General features: G+C 36.1%; 1 protein-coding gene across 38 annotated transcripts in view; it reads right to left on the reverse strand.

Annotated features, from left to right (window-relative positions):
- Positions 1-16,267, reverse strand: part of DGKB (diacylglycerol kinase beta) — a 392,397-nt gene that overhangs the window by 328,177 nt on the left and 47,953 nt on the right. For 22 of the 38 annotated variants that reach the window (XR_013946810.1, XR_013946811.1, XR_013946812.1 and 19 more), the window contains 2 exons: positions 5,132-5,282; positions 3,551-3,836 (listed from right to left, as the gene is read on the reverse strand). The exons of 9 other annotated variants lie outside the window; for them this stretch is intronic. The gene's annotated coding sequence lies outside the window, so the exon portion shown is untranslated. 7 more of the 38 variants (XM_080580906.1, XM_080580937.1, XM_080580905.1 and 4 more) reach the window with 5 other exon arrangements.

Genomic DNA, 16,267 nt, shown 5'->3' on the forward strand with positions numbered 1-16,267 from the left:
TGACAACTAATTAGGTTTTACTGAAAATGGTTTTATATTTGCATAGTTGATTTAATACACTCAAAATTTTATACCGTGATTTCATACAGTATGATTTTTTTTGAATTAGGAACTACATTAGCTTCATTACCTGTAAAAGCTAACACTGCTGAATGCTGTACAGTTAGAGATCTTCTCAATTATTGAATATGAATATTTGTGATAGGAAGCCTACCATTAGAATTGCTATGGTTGGCAAGGTAATACCTGCTGTGGGCTCTAAACTGATCAGTCTATTCATATGCAATATCTTTAGCTGAACTCTGTCTATAGGGATTGTTACATCCACAGTACATGGACAGTGAAAATGAACACTTTGTCATTGACTTCCCCTTCTCCAACTTCAGATCAAAATCATCAACTCTGAAACAGGACATCCTTTCTCCTTTACCTGACATCCAGACTCACTCTGTGAACAGCACTGCAAGAAAAGCTAAGACCTGAATGAGGTGGGAGAGCAATGGAAAATTTGGTATGGACATGGCAGTCCACAGGAAAGAAAATGGAGTTTGTAGACACAAAGCCAACATAGTTTTCATGGAAGACAATAAGAATTTAAGGCTACATTGTTATTCTGGAAAACTCCCTAAATCAATTCCTACCTTAAAAAGAGAAGATGTGGGGGATCTAGTGTAATTAATTTGCCAAGCTTAATCCTGGAAAGGTAATGGGGAGGTAGACAGTAACTGAGGATGACTAACTGGTCTTTGGGCTGCTGCCAGGTTCTGTACATCACCTCAGTGCCTATGATGCAGGAATATGCAGAAACATAATGGAGAAAATCTCAGGAAAAAAAAAATCATAGAGGCTTCCCTTTTTAGTTTTCTATTAAGTTCTGCAGTAGGGGAGTCCTAAATAAGGAAAGGTAGTTCCCTGCATCTGACTTTTTTTCTTTCTTTTTTTTTTTTTTTGGTACTTAAACCTTTTATAGTGTCTTTTTCCACATTATATAATTATATATAGACAACAAAAATATAGGTGTAAGAAATCATGTACATTACATAGATGCCAAGGCTAAGAGCCATCAATGCATATTTACATTATATGATATCTCATTTGTAAAGATCAAGATCACCCATATCTTACAAAAATTTTTTAATTTCTGTACAAGATTGGTTTACAACATCTTTTTCAGCACAGTTTAATTTAAATGCTTACTTTTGCACATTACTTTAGTGCTTTCTCTCTCTCAGTGCTTGAGGAGAGTCATGCAGTGAGAAAACTATACACAAGTGCATAAAGAAGAAAGTAGTTGCAGGGATAATACATAACAGAAAGAAAAAAAAAAGAAAAAGATAAATTACTTCAAAGAACACACTATAGTATACAGTTAAAACATACAGAATGGCAGGTAGGGAACTCTTCTACTGATCCTCCAAGAGTTTAACCTATTCCAGGAAACATGGATTTGTGCAAACATTTTGTTAGTATCTGCTTAGGTACAATTCACAGCCCTACCAACCTGACACAAAGCAGACCTCACAATTAAGAGAAATCAGGCTGTATTAATGAATCATTCATTTTATCACATAAAGAAATATATAAAAAAAAAACCTCCATCTGTGTAGTGTGACAAAGATTTTTTTTTTTTTTTTTTTTTAATTCCAGTCTCCCTTTTAAAAACTTGTTTTTCTTTCTGGATTTTAGGTTTTATAGTTTTTCTGTCAAGCTTCCTACCACTTCACATAACCAAACTAGGAAACAAAGCTTTGTTAAAAACTCTAAAAATCAAATTACTCAGCATTCAGACAATAATGCTAACAAACTCAGATTTCCAGGAATTCACCACGCCCTTGAAATTCTCTGCTGCTCTGAAGAAACCAGCCTGAGGAGCAGAGAAGAGACAGGAATATAAAATGGAGAAAAAGATAATAGATAAGAGCATATACCCTATATGCCAGACTCAGCACTCACATCATCTCATCACAGCTCATAAAGTCCCTGCTGCAAGGAAATGGAGTTTCTAGAAAGTACGGGGAAAAACTATTACTCTCAGTTCTAAAGAAACAAATCAACAATATTGGGTTCAGCTTCAAACATCATTTCCAGCGGGTGACTGTGGCCTGTGCAAAGAGGCACGACGTTCAACAAGGCTAAGTGCTGGGTCCTGCAGTTAGGTTGTACCAACCCAACACAGTGGTGTATAGGCTTAGGTAAGAGTGGCTGGAAAGTTGTTTGGAAGAAAAGGACCTGGGGGGTGCTGCTTGCCAGCTGGTGAACATGAGCCAGGAATGTGCCCAGATGCCCCAGAAGGCCAATGGCATCCTGGCCTGCATCAGAAATAGTGTGGCCAGCAGGACAAGGGAAGTGATTGTTCCCTGGTACGTGGCACTGGTGAGACTACACCTGAAATACCATGTTCAGTTTTGGGCCTCTCACTACCAGAAGGATATTGAATTGCTTGAGCATGTGCAGAGAAGAGCAACAGAGCTGGTAAAGGGACTGGAAAACAAAACTAATGAGGAGTGACTGAGGGAACTGGAGCTTAGTCTGGAGAAAAGAGGTTGAGGAGAGACCTCATGGCTCTGTATAACTACCTGAAAGGAAGTTGTAGCAAGGAGGGTGTAAGTCTCTTTTCTCAGGTTACAAGTGATAGGACATCAGGAAATGGCTTCAAGTTGTGCCAGGTGAGGTTTAAACTGGACATTAGGAAAAATTTCTTCACTGAGAGGGTGGCCAAGCATTGGAACAGGCTGTTCAGGGAATTGGTGGAGCCCCCATCCCTGGAGGTGAGACATGTGGATGTGACACTAAGAGACATGCTTTAGAGGCAGGACTTGGTAAGACAGGTTGATGTCTGGACTTTATGAAGGTCTTTTCCAACCTCGATGATTCTACGGTTACAAATATGTCCAGCTTCTCAATCAATTCAACTCCCTCGTGAAAGGAAGGAATGCTTCTTCTGGGGGTCCATCCTCACTACTGTGACTTGAAAGCATAAAACTCTTCTTAACACATACCTTAAGGAGCTTTTCTATATTAATTGTAACAGAGAAGCCTGAAACAGCCAAGAAACTGGCCTTTGGAATTATCCGGCTATTTTTGACTTCCTGATAGCCCTGTACAGATGTACATCTCACATACAACTTTATCAGTAATTTCCAATTACTCCATAAAGTGGGGACAGGATAAGGTTGATGCCAAGAAAGGGTGCAAGTGACAAAATGATGATTTTAAATAAGCATCTTCTATTGTATATGAGAGTCAGAACTTCAAGTCTTTTTTCCCCCACTTTCCTTTAAATTACTGATTCAGAACATCCCTCCCACCATGTGGGAAACAGAACTGTTAAATGACTAATTCATTTAGCCTATCGTGAAAACCTTGTTTCAATGTGTTTATGTTTTTAGTAGGAAAGAAGGGAGCAGAGGGTGGAGAGGAGGAGGAGGAGGGAGAACATGAACCCTAAGGAGACGAGTTTCCTTCCAGGGAAACTATAGTTCTCCACAACATGACTGATTAGTGATTTTTGCCTGAACAACAGGAATAAACAACACAGAATGTTTTGTACCTTAATTGCTATGGAGGTTGAAGCAATTATGCTTTTCAAGGACTTTCTATACAGAATGTACTTGGCATTTCCTTCAGTTGGGTCCTATACCTTCACCATGGTTAGCTGGGTCCTGTGATTTCAGTGTGGGTGACATGGATTTCGCAAAGGAAAATTTTCACATCAGATAAAATGTCATGAAACTGTTCTCCATCAATCCCTGAAACAGGTGAAGAAAGCAGGCATGTTCTTTTTACAGACAGGACCAAATCATCTTTCCTCTGAATATTCAGTGTCATTTGTAGGCCTAGCAAACAATGGAAAAGTACTCTTTCAATGAACACTTGCAGAGACAAACTCCACCTTCATGTATAAAATACATTCTCTTGTGATCATATATATTAATATAATATAAATGTTTAAATACGAGATTATGATGCATTATTTCTGCTTCATTAATTAAGCTGTTGGGATCTAAGTACATAATATTTCTTGGGCACTGAATGACCACACTCACTATTGAACACCACAATATACTCTGTACTAAGGCTGCAATTGTCAACAGAGATAAACTATTAAACACAACAAGAAAACCAAACCAAACCAAAAACCTAATGTCTCTAATTCCTTGAAAATGCTGGCATTATTTATGGATATACGAGTCAATTTGTGAAAATATTATTGCAATTCATTTTACTCCTTGTGGAAAACTAAGTCTCTAACAACAAAAATACACCAAATTAATGTAGTTGAAAGTTTATCCTGAAGAGTTTGGTGAGGAAAAAAATCCAGTCAAACACATTTACTAATCATCATCCTGATTTCATACTCTCAAATACAGAAATACTATGATTGCTTATAACTGCTGCTGGATCAACTGTATGAATGAATGAAAAAAAAAAAAAAAAGAGATCCCATAGAAAAACACAAATATATTTTTCTGTATAAACTGAACCTGCATGTTTTATATAATACCCTCTCATTTTTCAATAGTATTTAGCATACATAAAGTCATTTTTGTAATAGACATTCTTTCTCAGTTTGGCAAAGGACACTTACTGATGTAAATTATAATTCAGAAATATCAACTCTAAATAGTGATATACTGAAATCAGTGAAAATTTGTTTGCCAGACTGAAAAGATCTCCCTTTAAAGGAGTGACGAACAAAATTCAAAGCATGCATGTTTTCCTGACTACTTTATCCCCAGGTGTATTAGTTCGGGATATGCAAAACTATCCATATAAATTTTAATATGTGTATGTGGGCTGTATTCCCGAAAGAAGCAATTATTCGAATTCTCTTCCTCAAATTATTTATATGGAATATATCAGCAAACACTGGGAATACATGCAGCACCGGAAAAAAAAAGGCAAAAAAAAAAAGCACCATTGTGATATGATAAGCAGAATACTTGAATACCTAATAAAACATTTCATTAAAACTAGTTTCTGTGACAGTGAGAAATACTAGCAACAAGAACTGTACACCAGTCTAAATTGATCAGAATGCAAGACAATGGTATCACTTTATATATTTATTTACATTTTAAATATAGACATAGATTTTTATTTACATTTTTTCACTTTGGTCTTTGCGTACCTTAACTTTGTGTACCAGGACTGCTTTACAAGCAATTTCAGATGGATCTCAAATATTTCCAATTTATTCTAGGCTTGCTGTTTCCAAGTTGCTACACTAAGCATCTACCACATCAAAAGAACTACACCTGGCTTTCTCGATGTTTTCTTCACTAAAAGAAATATTGAAATAAATGAAATCAAAGCAGAAAACTAGGACAAGAAAATGCCAGAATGTTTATGGGCTGAGGTACTGTAGGTTTCTCAAGCCTTTCTGAAATATACAATTGAATTACATAATGAATAAGCTTTTTTTTTGAAAAAAAAAAAAAAAAGTTATCTTTTCAGACTGGATTTCTTTTATAGTCATGAGGGAAACAGTATGTAATTCAAAAATCTTCTTTAAATGAGAGTCATTGAGCTGTTACCAATGTTAAAATGTTGTCCATCACAATTTTAGAAAAAATTCATTACATTCTGCATTTATAGGTAATTGTTTATAAAGCAATTTTTAAAGTATGTCATTTTTGCATGAAATTCTAATGACTCTTAAAAGAGCTAAATCACTAAGGCATATGACTTAAATCACTAAGGCGTATTCTTTAATAAATGGAGCAAAGTAATCTAGGACAAGAAAAGCCCAGGATTCGACAAGTGTAACTATAATATGTAGGAAGTTCTCGGTCATAGAGCACATTTGGCTCCACTGGATAAATCACTCAGTCAAGAGAATTAATCACAACTCTTTCCACGTCATGCACTACTATTTAGTTTCTCCACCAAAAACTCCTCCAAAGTTTCAAATAAACATCTTAGAATAAACATCTTAGCGGCAACTGCTTCATTCCAGTCTGTGCTTTTGCCACCTTTTCTATGAAAATCAGTTTCAGAAGTGCACACTTTGGTGGGAATCCTGCATTAATCTGCCCACAACTGGCACAAGTATCTGATCCCACGTTACCAGAGCGTTCAGGTCTTTGGCTAATATCTGTCATATGTTGTTCCTCTTTTCTTTCCATTCCCTCTCATGGGATGAACTGTAAATTCAGCATAACAATTAACTTCTGTTGGCAATCAGCTACAGTTATTTTGTGTATAATTGTTTGGTTTAATTAATCTCTCCATATTTAGGTGCTCTAGGGGTGGTTACACTAGAGGAAGGCAAGGCTGAAAAGTTATAACTGGGAAAGATTTCTGATGGTCCTTAATTTCCTTGGGCAGAAATTCCTACTTCATGCTCAGAAATAAGCCTTTGAAGAGATGCACATTAGTCTTGTGACACAACTGTTCCACTGCGCTCAAGGAAAAGATTTGTTAACTGCTGTCTTCATTCCAAAGTTTTATGCAGTTTTAAAATAGGCTGGGAACAGGGTACTTGAGTAGCTTTTAAATAATATGTGAGTATATGAACCTGATTTAATCTTCAACAGGAAATCTGTGCAAAGAATAGAGAACAGGTTAGCAGGCAGGTTAATGGATTTTGTAGCAGAAAGACATGCCACATTGTTTTTTACTAGCTTGCCTTTTTTTTTTTTTTTTCAGGTATTATTCTCCCTCCCCCTTCTCCCATCCCCAAGGAGAGCTCCGTGCAGAAGTTATTGCAGTCCGGGGATATGAATAGCCGACACTATGTCATTGTCCACTGGGATAGTGTGGAGCCTTCTAGACAACTACAAAGGATTTCATATTTATTCAATTAGCTTACTGTCACTGAACTCTTTTATAGCAATACTACCAAAATGGATTTTGAAAGTGGGATGGGCCCTTGCCTACAGGAATGTTTATCCACAGCCAGAGGAAACTATGTGATGGCAGCAGCATCTCAAACTACTATTCCCTGTTCACACTCTCAGTTTCTGACATTCAAATTTAACTCCAAGTAGACATTAAATTACAAGTTTGGGAAGGCTCTGTGAGCATTGTCACTTGCGTGTTCCTAGCACTTGACCTGAGGGCATGTCCACACTGCCACCAGGGGCACGGATGAAGCTAACAAAGGGCAACTGTCCCATGGAGTCTTCCAAATACCTAAAAATAAATAATTAATTAACCAGTATTTAATTGTACTTTTAATTAATAATGATATATAATTGCACTTTCATGAGACCTAAATTTGTGTTCTTTTCCCATGGTGTTCAATAAAAAATCTTACTTTTGTTAATTTGTGTCTCCTTGTATTTTTCCCATCTTAAGGGAGGGCTGGGGTGAGAGGGAGGGAAGAATTGATCCTCTTCCCCTTGAGAATGTTTCTTGTCTGAGCTAGCATATATTATTCTTGTATTTTTTAAATATTTATTCTCTGGAAAAAGGCTCTGCATTTCTGTTGTCTTTTTCCAGGATGTTTTTCTTCAGAGTTCTACCTAATAGCTTTCTTTCTTTAAATGTTGCAATTAATTCTCCTCAGTTTTAGCTGATGTGAAATTCTTTTTCCCCATAACTTTAAAAAGCAAAAGATACACAAGCTTGATACACTTCCTTCTGTTTCACATTTGAAATAATAAAGACAAACGAGGGGGAAGGGGGAGGAAATTAGTCCATTCTGACAACATTGTTAAGCATTACATTAGAAAGGGTTACCTATTAGAATACGGTAACTAATGAATAACTAGATATCAAAGGGGATTATTTATATAAGGACACCAGAACAAACACACAAACAGGAAAAAAAAAAAAAAAAAGGTTTCTGTGCTTAAATTATTAAGGAATTCCTCTTCAGACACAAATGAAAAAAAAAAAAAAGTATAATGAAATGGATGGCACCTTGGTAACACTACATTCATTCTTCTGTAAGTGGAATAAGCATATAATTTACTCTTCTGGACTACACTCCCACACAGAACAGTTTCCCACACAGAACAGAAGTATCAGAGAAAAGTGCTACCACTCTCCTCATAATAGCAATTACTTATTTACTGTCTCCATGAATGTATATTCTTATCTTTTATAGCAGCAACATTAATTACAAATGACTGTATCTATTTCACTAGGACAACCTAGAAAAGTCTTTCTGCTTTCAACCTGCAATCTGTTTTGCCTTAAGTTTCTCAAACAAAGCACTGGGATGTACACATTGCACTTGATGCATTACAAGTCAGCGTGATAGACAGCCCTGACTCAAAAATACAATAAATATATATATAAATATATAATTGTTATGTTTAAAAAAAAAAAAAGTCACTAAGACATTGCTGAATTAGCAACAACATGGCAACCTCACATTTAAATTCATAGAAATAAATTTAGGTATTGATAATTTCTAACAAATGTTTTTTACAAATGTTGAACATTCTTAACTGACCAAAAGTTTTCATACTATTAAGGGAAAATTACCCTGCTAGGTGATATCATACATCTGAGGCAGGAAAGATGCTATTTATTTTTACGTAAATATTAGTATTATTTAAGTTTCTTATTATTGCATTTTAGTTCAGTAGAAAATGTCCTTTCAAGAGCAATTTTTACACAGAAATATTAAATAATAAGCTCACTCTACAGGAAGAACTATAACAAATTTTGCAGTTAAAAGACTACTTCAAAAAATTTTTTTCACAGAGACTCTAATCCTTTTGAATTGTTTTCTTTTGCAAAGTTTACAATCCTACAATTTAACTTTTTCAGTTATCAATGTAAATGGAAAAAAAATCAGTTTGAGATACCTTTGTTTCAATCAGTATGCCTTCAGACAGTGGGCCTACAGTATTTATACAGGTAAATTTTAAATGTTAAAATATTGGCCCTATAGAATTTCTACATTATCCTGCAATTGAAAAACCAACGCTCTGCTTAGTTTTCTATTAACAGAGAGAAACTATGAAGAAAAACACCTTGTTACTTATGATGAGGCACAGGATTGTTAAGACATTTTTTTCTTTCATTATTTGTCAAAATTATTATCCTATTAAGATAGGATTACATAGATCAGATTATATCAAGTCAGCAACCACTGAAGTACGTCTTACTCCATCTACCTATAAAAAGTCCGCAATAAAGATTTGGTTGTTTTATGAAAAGACTATATATGAAATATATATATAAATGCAGATATAAAAAAGCAGATATAAAAAGCAGATATTTTAAGGGTTATTATTTTTTCCCCATATTGTTTCATCCTGAACTGATCCATAAAAGTTTCAAATTAAGAGATTTTCAAAAGTCCTTTGAGTGTTCTACCCTTATCAATAGGCACAGATTTTCCATGTATAACACTTTCCCCATGATCTACCCATGTGTAAAACTCTCTTTCATCAAGTACAGAATGTGTGAGTTTTAAGAACCATTATGTTAATAGAAAAAGTAGCATTTAACTTCATTAAACGGTTTGTTATTTACGAGACATTCCTTTTACTTGTTCTATACTAAAACACACAACTGAACTGTAAGAACACATACAGTAGAAGCCTAAAATAGTTTGTTCCACTTAAACCCTTTTTTTTAATCACCAGAATACCAGAGCTATGTGATCTGTAAGTCCCTCGGTTTACTAAGGTCATCCTATTTTGGTGTAACTTACAAAAAAAAAAAAAAAAAAGGAGAAAAATACTTCAATTTGCTATTGAAATCTGTTCCATGATGAACTCTTTTTAGAAAGATTGTATTTTAAATGCTAAAGTTATACTTATTGATGACACAGAAGTTTATCTTCTCAGAACATTCACCAAAAAACAACTAAAAGCTCATAAACTTCCATACTCGAAAGGATAAAATGCACTTAAAATGAACTTGTTTATAAGTTTCAGTGGATATTCACAGAAGTGTTTTTGCTGTAACTGACTAGCTTTTATAATGAGTTCCTTTCTTTTTGCTGATACCTGCAATAAACCAAAAGATGGTTACCCTTATTATTTAAGGCAACCAAGTGTTCTTTTACTCAAGAACAAAGAATAACCACTAGCTACAAGAAAAAAATAAACCACAAAGAACAGCCATCCATAACAGTCATGTACATCCATGCAACACTATGATTCAAAATGACAGATACTATTGCTTAGTACTAGGACTTAACTGCTTAGACTGTGCAGACAGAAACCCTTGACCTGAGCTGAACTGTGCAAGGGGGACTACACAGACAGGGCACTGTGCTGCTTTCCTGACCCAAGTGCCTACCCTGCGGTGTCCAACACTGCTTAAGCACACTTTGTTTTTCTGCTTGATCTTTACATGTTGACTTCACCAATAAAAGAGATGAGAAATAGAATATCCGAGTAGAAAGGGACCAAACAGGATCATTGAGTCCAATTCCTGAGCCCCCAAAGGACCACCCAATAAATAAATAAAAACCAGATCATGCGTCTGAGAATATTGCCCAAACACTTCTTGAGCTCTGGCAGGCTCAGTGCCATGATTGAGCCGCATGCCCTGGGGATCCAGTCCCAGTGCTCAACCACCCTCTCAGTGAAGAATCTTTTCCTGAAATCCAGTCTGAACCTCCCCTGTCACAGCTTCAAGCTGTTCCCTTAGGTGGTATCGCTGGTCAACAGAGAGCAGGGCTCAGCATCTGCCCCTCCACTCCCCTCGTGAGGAAGCTGCAGGCCGCCATGAGGCCTCCCCTTCTCCAGGCTGAACAGTCCAGGTGACCTCAGCCACTCCTCTAGATCCGTCTTCCCCTCTAGATCCTTTACCATCTTTGTTGCCCTCCTTTGGACACTCTCTAACAGTTTTATATCTTTCTTATACTGCGGCACCCAAAACTGCACACTCGAGGAGAGGCCGCACCAGTGCAGAGTAGAGTGGGACAATCCCTTCCCTTGACTGGCTAGCTATGCCATTCTTGATGGACCATGCTTGACGGACCATTCTTGATGATGCATCAAATGCTAAGGAACTACTAATTCTGTTATCATTATTGTGTGTTTGTGTTACAAAAGCACAAACTTTTACTAGGATTAACTGTATCAGTGGCAGTACTATATAAACAAATAACAGTCCTGCTTAGTTCTACAGAATAGAAAATAACAGAAAGACATATATACTATTTTACAGAAAGTACAGAATTAAAATTCCTAAAAATGAATATACATCTAGTGCTGAATTTTATAACTGGCTAGATCTCATCTGGCATTAATTATTGCATTTTAAATTCACTAGACACACTGAAACATTTGTTCTCAAATAATTTGCTCGCTATCACATGGGAGGCGTGTGGAAAAGTCAGGAACTGAACTGAGATCTGTAATTGGATATATTTAAACACATGAACAGTGTTAATTTATGTATGTCAATAAAAGTTCTATTTCTTAACAGCTTTATTTTTGTCTGTTTTTCTATGTTTGAACTGGTAAGTTTAAATCTAAATGCCTAAAAAAAGGTATATGATATCCTAAAATAAAGATACATTAGAAAAGTAATCATTTAAATTCAATTACCCAAACCACTTAAATTAAACCACCAATTAAAATTCTTAATTAAATTTTTAATTAAAATTCTGTCTGTCTGTGTCACTTACAACTACCTTTAGTTAATACTCCACTAATTAAAACAAGAAGTAGTTCACAGTATTGCTGAAGAAATGTTATCACTTACGGATTTAACTACACATAGCCCTTAATGTCATCATTCTGGAAATCTGTGGCTGTTTCTAAATTACTTGAGCATGTGTGCTGATGCTTGCCCTAGAGTCCTGGTTTTCCAGTCATCCATTCTGCAGACTTGGTTAGAAAATGTCCCGTCCTATTCCAGAAGCTCCAGTCCTCTTCCACAGAGCTGAGCTAAACTGAAGCCCAAGCTCTATCCAATATGATGCTGGGAACCTGAGTAGACCCTGAGTCTACAATCAAAAGACCAGACAAGCTCCTAATGTACCAGCCTATTTGTCCCATTAAAAACACCCTAAATAAAAGGAAGACAGAGAATCTGAGCAATCTGCCTTATGGTACAAATCCAATACACATCACCTAGTCCTGGGTCTTAATTTTCTGTCGTTCGTCTCTGGCATACACCTTAAGCAGGGTAAAGGAAAAATAAAATAAGATGAAATAATAATAATAATAATAATAATTCTACAGCTACCTGGAATACAAACTGCAAGATGCTAAACACTGTGTTTTCAGAACCACATGAGAATTTTCTGCACTTAGACTCTCACAGATTTTGGCCTTCTCAGATATGCAAAACAAATTATTAAGCAAGATATTATTAGAGATCTCTAATGTTTATTAGTAGCTTCCACTCTTCAAGGTTCCCAGGCACCAAACTAGATTTAGCTTACATGCCTTAAATTGGCATGACTAAAATAAGAAAGCTATTTCTTTTGGCATCCCAAAAGAAAGAAAAACATAGAATTAATATACCTATGAAATCCATTGCAAAAGTATCCTGTTGTTAATAATATGAGAAAATTTTGTTCCCTATTTTCACTTTTCTTCAGGATAATTATACAGAACATTATTTGATACAGATGACTAATAAAGATACACAAGTCATCTTTCTGGTTCACAAGTAATCAGTGTAAGTATCTCCATTGTGATATCTATACAATATTCAATTATTTTATGGCCTTAAAGTTTAGACATAAAGTTTATACATACTCGTATTATTTACTGAAACTTTGAAGGCTAACACAAAATACATATTTTCCTGCCAGAAATTTCAAAGGGAGATCTAACATCATCTTGCTAATTCCAGATAACACTCTCTTTATTGATGTTTACAGTTACAGATGTACAAAGTTTTCCTGAATACTCGAAGCAGTTAATGCAATAACAACAGTCTCCAAATACTCTAAAAGCCCCAAAATACTTGTTTTAAAATAGGAAGCTTTGCTTTTTTGGCAAAGTGGGGGGAGTTATGCATATTTTTTAGATATATCAAAATTTGCAAAAACACATGTCTTCTATTTTATGGAACATCACGATTGCTCCATTTGTGGTAAATTTGCCCTGGGACATAACATTTTACAATGAAAATTGCATTACAATGGCCCACATTGTGCCATCTGTTTTAAGAAGAACTCTCCAGGGACTTTATGGAGAACAGTCTTAAAAAAATAAATGGAACAACATGTCCCAGAGTACTTTTTACCTAGCTTTAATACCCTTGAGTAAAAAGATTTTGCAACACTTAGCAAGCTGTAGCCTTACCAGTAAGGTATCCCCTTATCCTTCTTTTTTTTCCTCACTGAAATGAACATGGTAGATAGACTGACAGGTACGCATGGAACCATGGCCTCAGAGTCAGACAAGGATGCCCATGGCCACATGGGGAGTCCCAGCTGTTCCAGGAGATGAGTCCTGCTAGCTCCCTTCCCTTCCTCTCACGCCTCCATCAGTGATGGCACCATATCACAGGTATTCATACATTCATGGCGGCAGATGAGCAGCCAACAGCAGTATCAATACTGGCAAACAAACATGCATGGGAACACAGACCTAAAAAAAATGGGTTCTGACAGTCTAACATTACCCTCACGTTTGACCAGTGACACCTCAGTCCTTACATGGGATAGATACATGGCAAACAGTGCTGGTGCCACAGCCACGGGAAGGACCTCAGCAGGTTACCTTTGATGCACTTCATCTGCTCTACAGAACATCACAAAAGGAAGGAAATATTTTCATGTCTTGTTACTGCTTACTCTCTGTTAAAAATACTTCTCTGACACAAAACGCAGCTCTAAACTTTAATGCCATGAAATCACCACGACTTTCTGCTTGCTTACTTAAGATAATGAGATCTCTGTAAAATACCAAAGTAATCATAAAGTTCTGATTTAAGACCAAAACAAATATTTTCTATTAAGAGGCATACTATCCTTATTCACACTCCACCAGAACTATTATTTTACAGTATAAACAGAGGAACATACACAGAAGTCCCCTGGTGAAGTCAAATGAAATACCTTTCAAAAGAATAATACCCTTCTGTATCAGTACAACTTCAAATTATCTCATGTCTGACATAACTATGACAAAAGCTTCCCTTAGCTTCATTAAACAGTTATTGTTTAGGAATTCCAGTGTTTTCATAGCATTACCAATGGTCTTAGAACAATAGTATTATTTGTCCTACAGTCTAGTTCAAAGGAACCATATCCTTTTGCACGGTCATCCAGACAGACAGAAGTAACATAGCCAGTTGACAATGAGAGCATTATAACAAAACTTCAGTTTTCAAATTCACCATTTCCATAAGTTGCTTTGATTTTATAGATAGTTATTGTAAAAATACATAAAGGGCATATTTAATCCAATGCCCACCCTCTATGCATCATACATAGATTTAACAGGTTTTGCAACACACTTTTTACTTTGTTTTATACCAATGAAGTACGTAGCATCTTTTTTCATATTTAGAAATACTTTAGCCATGCAGATGACAACTCTGTCAGTATAGGTCCAAACTGAAATATAAATAGTAAAACAGTAACATGCAAGATACCATAAAAAATTCTGTGATATAAATTCACGGCCATTCCAACACCAACATGAAGACATATCTCTTACACTTCTCAAGCACTCACCACAGCGTTTTGTTTGTTCCTCCTTGAATTTACCAAGTCCTTAGTTTATTCCCTCAAACAAAAAGTCTCCTTGCTCTACCCTTTCCATAACTACAGCACATTGCCTCACGTGCAGACTGTGAGCAGTCTTGGCTCCTGTCAGCCTTGGGGAGGAACATGCCCACCTTGAATCTTGGTCCTTCTCTTCCTTTTTTGGTCCTTCTCCTCCTTCTGTTTTTTGCCTCTGCAGCACAAGAGGACCAAGCAGCAAATGCTCTGTTTACACAGGATGTGGTCACAGGACTTCTATTCAGGTCAACAGCTTCTCAAAAAATTTACAGCATTTCCATGATGTCTCAAACCCACAGAACTAATTCCCTCTGTTCTTGTACCTACCAGGAAAATGATCCTAAGCATCTCTCACATGAGGAGAAGGAGGAAAAAAAAAAAAACAGTGACAGATTTTATTTGATTGTGTGTGGCTTAATCCGACCAACTTTTTCTGCTGCTTTGCTCTGGCAGTCAATCTGTTGTCTGCTCTCACAAACCATCTTTAGCAGTAGCACTGTCTCTCTGAAGAAGCAATCCTCACAGATTGTAATTTCCACAGAATAATAGTTTACGTCTTCATTTAAAAAGCAAAGAATCACTCAACTCTGAGCATCCTTGCCTAGAACTTGCTCACTGTTAAACAATGGTGAGATTTTAACCCTAATACTTGGTAAACACAAGTAGAGATCGACTTTTTGCATACCACTATCTGCTGTAATAATTCCAAGTAGAAATGTAAATACTTTGAAACAGAAATGCACTCAAAACAGTGTGAAATATGCAAGCAAATCAAGTATGACTGTTCCTATCATGATGAAGGGGAAGCCTCTACCCTCTCTTTAAGACCATTAAGTATTCAATTAGGAAAGTAGAGATTTTACTTTTTTTTTTTTTCCTTCACTTGCTATACACACCAATTCCCCACTTCTTCAGAAAAGAAGGAAAAAGACAGGCTTTCTAATCATCCAGTTACCCCTGCTGCAGTTGCTTCCACTGCAGTTACCACTGGCTGTGGTAACTCCTATCAGAGATAGAGATCAACCCCAAGAGTTCCAACTTCTGGACTCTTGATCCCTGGACTGCATTATCAACACCCAGTAGAACAGACTCAGCAGGAACAGTCCAATGACATTGAAAGTGAGGAGGCATCAGCAGAGATTTAAAACAAACAAACAAAAAGGCTGCAGCAGCAGTCAAGAGGTTGTAAGACAACAGCTATAAGAAAGACATGACTGGAATTTTTCATAGCTGTGCTTTTGGTTGTAAGGTTTAGAAAATGCAAGAGAATTTTGTTCCAGAATTCTATAAAAAACAAGGTGAGTTTAAGTTCTGCAACACGTTTCAAGGACTCTAAGATAATAGGGTAAGAAGAGGATTACATCCATTAACATTTTTATTTTACAAGACTTACTTCCATGCATCACCGAATATACACTTTCATGTTGCATAAGAAATGGATAATCTTTACTAAAAATTTCCCTATATTTTATTAATATGTTGTTGCATTACCAAGAATCTTACCACTACGGCAGTAATGCAACAGCGAAAGAAACTATTGTATAATGCCCAGTTTATGAATAACATACAACAGAGTAGAGGAATAACAGTTATCTAGAACAAAGTGCTATATCTGAATACTGATTACTAAAATATTAATTCTCTAAAAATTAATGT

Source organism: Anser brachyrhynchus, assembly GCF_964034855.1.
Source record: "Anser brachyrhynchus genome assembly, chromosome: 2".
NCBI lineage: Eukaryota > Metazoa > Chordata > Aves > Anseriformes > Anatidae > Anser > Anser brachyrhynchus.